Below are 9406 nucleotides of genomic sequence, written 5' to 3' on the forward strand. Positions count from 1 at the left end.
CAATATTTATTTCTAAATTTTTATTTTACTTCACATTCGCCGTAATCATTATCGCGACTCGTGCATTTTTTAACGATAGATTGAAAACTGACGGAGATCAAGTTCCGTTAGCCGGGTACCAAGGCACTCAGGGCAATGATTATATCGATCTTATTTATACGATGATCTAATGATCTAAGCTATTTTTGTTGTACGTTTATTACTACTGAAAGAGATATTTATTACACGCTACGAAAATTTACGCGCAATATCGAATGCATCCATAGCTATTAAACGAAATAAACAAATAAAAAGCTTCTCTGATTAATAATTAATTCTTTGAAAATAATCGTGCAATTCCTAACATATGAAGCATTACTTCATATTGTTATGCCATGCTCAAAATTTCATAATATTAGCAATAGATGATTTGTACAAAATACTTTCTATGTTTTATTTTATTATATTATGTTATTTGCTTCTTTTTTCATCATCTTGCATTAAATTTTAAACATGTAATGCTTTTTTCCACGTTCAACATGAAGTGCAAAAATAATTGAAAGAAAAGTTAATGATATGAAATTATGTCTATTCGCGCAAATTAGGATTGCCGCCACGCTAGTAACTTATTGATGAGATCTTGTGAAGCTATAAACGAGAAAATGAAAAGGCAATAGTTCGAAACGTCTGAAACAGAGCTTCTACAAAAAGCTGTAAAACATGCATCGCAGGGAATCATGCGTGCTAATAGAATATCATGACAAGCATATCGAATAATATCAACACCAAGGAATATTTGTGGGAAAAGGGAAAAGAGAAAATTTGCCGTGCTTAAATAAAGGAAAAGACGGTATCTTCAGCGAGAAAAAATAAAAATTTCTTTTATGTACATAAAAGTACTTTTATATACATAAAAAAGAAATAAAAAAGAAAATTGCGTTTATAAATTGATACACGGGTGTATTGTTATGACATCACATTTATGTTTATTTAGTCTCAAAAAAAGTTGATGGAGACTATGTACAGTTCTTGGAGATAAGTGCGATGAGAATTGATCGAAATCCATTAACATTGAAACAAAACAATCTTTATCCACTAGCTGTATACTAAGGGCAGCCACGTAGTGTTTATATAGTCCGTTTGTTAATGTTTCAGATACTTTATTAAATGTTGATATAATGCTATGTAACATTCCTTATTTGTATCGAAACCTGTTTAATATCTTTAACCCTTTATAAATTTTACAGAAACATTTTACGTTATATTTTATCTAGATATATATATTGCTTAACGATTAATATTTATTTAGTTTGTTATACAAGAGATAAAAATTATTTTTTGAAATTTTTATTCAATAATTTATATTTACGAAATGGATTTAAAAAAATTATAATTTTTAAGATTTAATCTAAGTTAAATAATATATATAGTTAAATAATATATATAGAAAATTTAGATTATGTTACAAAATACTATTTTCTTAAATTATAATTTATAAAGATAATATTATCCTCTATAAAGGGTTAAAAATAATGCAATCTTCACCCGTGTTAGCCAATTGATTGGTAAACTGTTCATTAGCAATCATTAGAATGTATGTGAATATATACTGGGTAATTCGAATGTACTCGCGAGAACTTTGGAAATTGATTCAAAGATTTTAACAAACTAAATGTAGTCTTGTGCATATAAGTCTACACGCATTAATTAAATAACTTAATCTTCTCTTGCTTTAAACAATTTAAAATGCAAAGTTTATGGGGGTATTCTCGAAAGACCTGGTACAGATAGTTGTAATACTTCAAGATATTCTCGAATTGTTGTGATTTATTAAAAAACAAAGGAGGGGGGAGGGAGATGGAGAAGCAAATTCTGAAAGAATGAAATATTGGAGCGAGAGATTATTTTAACATTGCGTAAATTTTGTACTGTATAATTGTTTTTTAAGCGGTATAAAAAAATGTAACTTTAATGCGCAATTAGAGAGTGTAATATCAATTTGCAATTTTTTTCGACAATTCGATGATTTAAGAAGGTTTTTAAGAAGTTATTGTTTTAACAATTAATATTACAAGATAAATGAATGAAAAAAATATTCGAGTTTGTTAATTTCGAGATAGCTGAGTGCAACTCGCGCGATTTAACCGTTTGACTGCTAAAGTGTAAAGTACATCTTCAATTTTAACTTACAGTATTTTTATATAATATATTTTTATTTTTGTTTTCTTATTACGAGAAATTGCAGATATTAGAATTTACTAATTATCGATTATGTATTGATTTTTTAACATTTAACTTTTAAATATTTATACAATGTTTAGCTTCAAATTGAGTTTTCTTCTATAATTTTAGACTGGATTATAATGATTTAATTAAATTCGTCTGGATCTGTGTCTCAGTGACAGTTAATACTAAAAGTATATGTAATATAATATACATTTTATTATATTAAAATTTCTCTTGCGCTCAAACGGTTAATTGAAAACTCTCCGATTTGCATAACTGAAGAGTTCTTCGCTGCCAATTAATTATTATTAATTAGTAATAGTCCGATGCTAAGTAATCGCTATACGAAATCAAATAAGCGCTTAGCCGCGCTGAAAATTTTCCAATTGTATGCAAGAAGAAAGTAAAACCGATTTCACACGAGTCAAAATTTTAGTTAACATTCTATAGCTTGCTTCTCATATACGAGTGATATTTGCATGTAAAAATTTTGGTTCAACTGTTAAGTTCCTTGTGAACTCCTTCTAGTTCCTCGAAGTTGTATAGAATGTATAAATCAAACCGCTACTAATGTTTGAATGTAATTCAAGTATAATCTTATTGTCATTATATTACGATACGATTGTGACGCGATAGAATCGATTGAAATGTAATTCAATTGTGATTAGGTTTTAATCCGATTGCAATTCGTGTGAGATCGGCATTGAAAAAATCCATGCGGCACTTTTGCTAATAGTTGCAAAACACTGAAAGGATCGCGAATGATCCTGAGCTCGTATAAGAATGGCAACATAATAACGATATTTTTTTACTATCGAATTTTCTCCAACTTTAGAGATGGCAGAATAATATTGATATTATACAACTATACATTTTTGTTATTTTTATTACTAACTGTAATAATAATGATGATTTAATTGGCAGAAAATATCGACTTTTGTCATTTCTAAAAATGGTAATAAAATGTCGATAATTAAGAAATATCGATAGGTAATTTACAAAATCTTAATATTTGCCATTCTAAGCCCATTTATACACGCCATGAGAAAACGCTCACAAATAATTTATAACATTTTATAAATAAATTGGCATATCAGCGAGAGGGAGAGAGAGAGAGAGAGAGAGAGAGAGAGAGAGAGAGAGAGAGAGAGAGAGAGAGAGAGAGAGAGAGTGTGTGTGTGTGTGTGTGTGTGTGTGTGTGTGTGTGTGTGTGTGTGTGTGTGTGTGTGTGTGTACGTGCGCGCGTGCCCGCGTGTGTGTGTGCGTGCATGCTATGGGAGTATCTTCCTTCAAAAAGAAAAATATAAGGTATATGTCAGTGAACAAAAGAAGATGCATGTGAAAGAAACTTAAAACTTATTATTCTCACTTCTTCATCGATAAACGCTCTGCTGGTTTAGAGCGTGGTCATATCGTTAGTGTATAAGTCTGTATGTGAAGATGTTAATTATCGTAATGTAAAAAAGGCAAGAGAGAAAACGATGTAACAGAAAAAAGAGAAATAATATAGGAAATTGTTATTATCACGCGAGGATTATTTAAGAAGATCAAATGAAGAAAAAGAGACGTGATATCATTTGTCTAGTATTACTGGGCATGCTTAAAAAAAATTTTTTTATAAGCTGAGATTCTGCTTCCTACTTTCTATAACTATCGTATAACCTACTCTCCTCCTCCTTCCTGTTCTTCAATGAATATTTTCTTAATAAAAATACTGAACTCTCTGTCCATTTATGTTATGCGAGATAAATTGCTTTTTACAAAAGATGAAAAAAAGAACACAGAATAAACATGAGTGAGTGAAATGGAATGGAAGAAATCGAGAGGGAGAGCAAGCGAGCTAGAGAATTTAAGAAAAGAAAATGTAACAAAAAGAAATAACGAATAAGGAAAAGAGCACACACAAATAAAAATTAAAAAGAAAGCAAAACAATTTAATGAGAAAAATTAAGAAAATGAAGAAAACGCAAAAGAAAAGAAAAAAGGCAAAATATACAAGCGTGTAAGCATGGCTGAGTGACTGAGTGAGTGAATGAGTAAATGAATGAATGAGTGAGTAAATAAATGAATGAGTAAATGAGGGGGAGGGAGAGAGAGAAAGAAAGAGAGATTGTGAGTAAAGAAACGCGTGAGTAAAGAAACAATTGCACCTCGACCGACTTTAAATCTATGATTTCCTCTCACACCTCTGCGCAGTGTTTTGGGCCTTTCCGTCCAATACGCGATGTACCACTGTCATAATTTATTTAATTTTTGCAAATCTACGTACAATAAAATTGTTATTGCTGAAACGATAAGTATGTAAAATATATATACTGTACATTTTGACCTTCGTTCTGAAAAGCATTATTAAGGTCTCGCTGGACCAGGATTCCTGCCGTCCTGGCGTGTGTTGTAATTGTATATGTACATATACATGCGTATTTTTTAATATCAGACGGTACTTTACTCAATAATTAGGATCGCTTATTAGAGGGTATGTATATTTATATATAAATATAAAAACATCAGGTACATATATGTGTATATAAATATATATACGCATCGCGTGCACGCGCGCGTGCGCGAGCGCGCGCGCGCGAGTTCATGCACGCGTGCACACATATTACGCGATAAACGAGAGTGGCATTCCCGACGCCATTGTCTGCGATGAACGATCTTCGAAAGGAATAAAGCACTTTCACGTAGCAATGTGTTTCTATTTGACAAATTTCCCTAAAATATTAGAATTTTTATTTCCTCATTTTAATTCTTTTATAGTGATACAGTCGGATCTCTTATCCTACGACAAAAAAGCCTCTTTTCATTCTGCGACCGCAGAAGGAAAATCATATCCCCACTTCTCAAAAGTTTGTAAGAATGTAAGAGCGTTAGCATAAGGAAATTGACCAATCCCAATCGAGTATTCGATTTATGGAAAGCAGAGTGGCGACCTCTTTTTTTGTCGGATCAGAGGTTTTCCAGACTGGAAATGTCGTAGGATGACAGGTCCGACTGTAATCGATTTCTATACTCCTTAGTCTTAAACATTGAAAAGTAATATTTCATAAATTTGGATTTGTGTTATTAGAACTTGAATAATTTTAAACTGTCAAATTTTTTAAGTTATTAATCTGGTAACTTTTAACTTTAATTTTTAATTAAATTAGGGTCCCTTTTATAAGAAAAAGTTTCTTAATCTGTCTTTAACTTAATTGCTCAAGAAAATCTGAGTCTAGCAAACGAGTCTTCTCATAGTATTCTCTTCTCTGCAACGCTTACTGAGCATATCACAAATGTCCAATTTGTACCTATAAGAGTTAGTGCTTATGTATCATTAGATAGTCTGATATTAGCCTTTGCCCTTAGATTCTTTATCAAGTTCTTATCAGAAAAATTTCTTAAAAAATCTATCTTTGCTAACAAATGATTTTAGTCTTTCTTTCTCCAGAAATTAAAATATTACCTCCACAGTCAATTTCTGAGTTTCTCTATTTAAACTATAAGACATACTGAGCGTTTATGTCCAAATCTGTAGAACGTATTGGATTTGGTTTTATATTTTTATTACCCTTTCAGTTTTTGTGAACTGGTTAGTATTCTTAATTTTAGAACTTAGATTAAGACAATATCATTTTCCGCTGTTAATCTAGAATGTGCTTGAATTATCAACTATGATGCGAACAAGTAATACCAACAGTTTTTAGGTTTAATTAATTAAGGTTTAATTATTCGAGTAGATTCGTATCTGCAAATATCAGCACATACTATATATATAATTTAATTGTTATCTTCAATTGGAAGACCCAGTGAGAAATAATAATGGATCGAAATAATCAAATCAACACCATTTAAATGTCGATTCGATATTGATTCAATTTTTATTTCTCACTGGATTGTGACAAATGAAATTTTTTTTTCATTCTCCTCCAATATAGGAGATTTTTGGCGATCGTTTGGTACATGTACCAAAATGTACCAATATGTATCAGAGCGTTTTCGCGTATTTGGTACTTTTTGATTAAGGCGTGGCTAACCATTTTGGTACATTTCTGGTTGATACCAGCTATACCTTGCAACGAAGTAGGGTAGTTTTTTCCAAATCTGCGGTATGAGAAAAGAGAAAAGAACCAGTCCGTTTTAGCGTTCATAATGGTACATGGTAGTGGTACATCGTACCAGGATAAGCTCCACCCCTACCAATATCAATCTTGGTACATGTACCAAACGATCGCCAAAAATCGCCTCATATGTATAAATTAGCACCAGTGTGTCTTCAACTGTTCTAGAGCTACATGTATATGTCAACAGTATAAAGGCTTATATATACTATTTCCATTCTTGAAGATTGAAGAGAGCGCACCTTATACATGTTTTTCTAAAGTCACGGGGTTATTAATATCCCCATGTCTTATTTCAAATGAATTTGTACAGGATTATCTTTGGAAGGTGCATTTGTGTGTCATTAGCCCAATCTTTCTATTTCAATAATACGCAACAACAGCCATCATCGGTTAATGACATAGTTTAATCTCAAATTTGTATCTTTATTGTTGCAATGAACCAATATATTTTACAGCATCTAAGACTATCTTAAGGTCTTAATCCATTCTAGCCATGATCTTTAAAGTCTTAGGTCGCTAATTATTGCAACATCCAATTTTATTAAATTTTAGATGGAATATAGCCAGTGGATCTTCATTTGAGATCTTTTTCTGAGTTGCACATCCGCCGAGTTTATCAAGACTGCCGTTAGGTCGTAAGAAATAGTCTACTTCGTATCAATTAACCTTAGCCCGTGAAACTGATCGAAAATTATCCGGTAGAAACAAAACCGAAAGATATAACAATATCATAGTATTTAATCATCAACAAGAACTTTGCAACTCTCTTATTACCTAGGTGTTGACAACAAAAATATAACGAGGAAACATAATATTTTAATCTATTAAATGATATTTTACAAAGTTCTAATTTACATTAATATTTAATATAACATTGTACAAAATTGATAAAAAATTTCTTTGTCATAATTATTTTATGATTCAAATTCTATTAAAACTAATTCTTACATCTAAAAAGTTTTTATAAGAAAACAAAACCAAACTGTAACAAATATATAACATAATCGACAGGAAATATTTTGATGATTTAATTAAAAGTTATCATGATTGTGCTACAAACCCTAGAGAAGCAATTTAAAACTGATTTCTTGTAGCGATATCAGAAAGTTAAATGAAATCGTGTTAAGTGGTTTTAATTACTTAGAAAACTTGGACAGCGCCAGGAAGTTTCCACGTCGCTCAACAACGAAGTGTATGCAACTAGAAATATCTTCAGGATTCTCTATCCTTTTACACTTAAACTATTACAAATCCCTTTCTCTTATAACACTCTTAAGTGCCAACTCACATGCATCATCGCAATGTTCCTGTCTTTAGATTATATATCTATTTGTTTCATAGGGAGATTCCTGAAAAAATGAAGAAACTTTATTAATATTGTAAGATGAGTCAATGTGTTTTCAACGATAATATCTGTTCCCCATAATAGTTTTTATGATTGTCAGTGATTAGTATAATGATAATTTATCTTTCCCAACAAATTGATCATTGCAATCATTTTTTGAAAGATAATTTGTTGCGATGCCAACAATAATAACGAACACCATGCATATTTTAAATCCTTCCTAGTAAACACCAAATTAATATAACATAGATGTAATGCTATATAACATGTGTATGTATAAGTAGAATTCCTTAGTTAGGTCAACCAACTGACCAGTTTTATTATTTAGAATTCCATAGCACAACGTTTCGACCATAATTTCAGGTCCTTTTCAAATGCGAATAATAAAAGGATTCAATTTTCGAAATTCAGGAAAACACAGTAAATTCATGTATATGTGTTATATATATGTTACATAGCATAACATTTATATTACATTTAGTGCTTGCTGAGTTTATGAGAAACTTCTACAAGTCACTTAAATCCAACTGTGTCTCTCTCATCTTCATCTCTATTCTCAACATTCATTACAATACATGGCTCTAAGAATATGGTATGTACAAAATTCTCGCGTAAAGCAGTTAGGGACTGGGTACAATCTATGCACGTGTTGTACGCATGTGTCAACACACACGCATCAGTATTCATAAATAATATTATCACGTGATACGTTACGTGATACGTCACGTGATCACGATATGTAATATATAATGCTTAAAGACGATTTTAGGCACGGTATATAAGAAAGTTATAGCAATTTATTTTTAAAAATCTATGATTTTATACTTATTTATAACTTGTAGGAAATTTCATCACAGAACTTCTGCAATTGGTAAGTACTAAATGCTCTTATCGTTAATGATTTCGCGCCATTATGCCAGATTATATTTACGAAAATTTAACATCCAATGTTGTTCTCATTAGAAATTATAAGTATAATTATTTATTTAAAATGTCTTATCGGCATTTCTATTTATATAGTGCTTACTATTTCAAAAGACTGGTACACAGTAAAAAATTTTGTGTTTTCTTGTTAAAAAAATATCCTAATTAAAATTCATGTTAAAATTTAACATATTTGCTTGTTACTTTAACATATTGCTGTTGTGTTAATTCAAGTAAAGTGTTAAATTATTATAATAACTGAAAAAAAGTGTAAAAGTAACACAATGTACTTTTAATTTTACACAATAAATATGTTCTTTAATTATTATTAGTGATAGAATTTATCTGTTAAAATTGACAGGAAAAAATGTTGAATTTACTCTATAATTGAGTTTTAACAAAAATCATTTTATTTTTAAAGACTTTACTATCTACCCCGAGATGGCGCATTTCTCGTGAAAAAGATTCACCTACTAGATAAATAAAAGGGGCTCGCCAAGAACAGAGAACCAAGTACGATTGCATTCACATATATTATAATATTCGATTGATTCCAATAATATACACACATAAAATTTTTATTGATGGCCCTAGAACAATCTATATATGCAATTGTGAAAAATTTTTTTAACGTTTTTAAAATAATTATTTAACATATGTAATATGGTAAATTAATAATATATATAACGTGTTAAAATAATATTATGATCATGTTAAAATAACATATATAATGTTATTAATTGTTACACGTTATATAGGTTACATTAACATTATTATAATGTTAAATTAACATAATTTATTAGTTAAATGACATAATTTTCTCATTAAA

This window comes from Monomorium pharaonis, chromosome 1, assembly GCF_013373865.1.
Source record: "Monomorium pharaonis isolate MP-MQ-018 chromosome 1, ASM1337386v2, whole genome shotgun sequence".
In the NCBI taxonomy this organism is placed as follows: domain Eukaryota; kingdom Metazoa; phylum Arthropoda; class Insecta; order Hymenoptera; family Formicidae; genus Monomorium; species Monomorium pharaonis.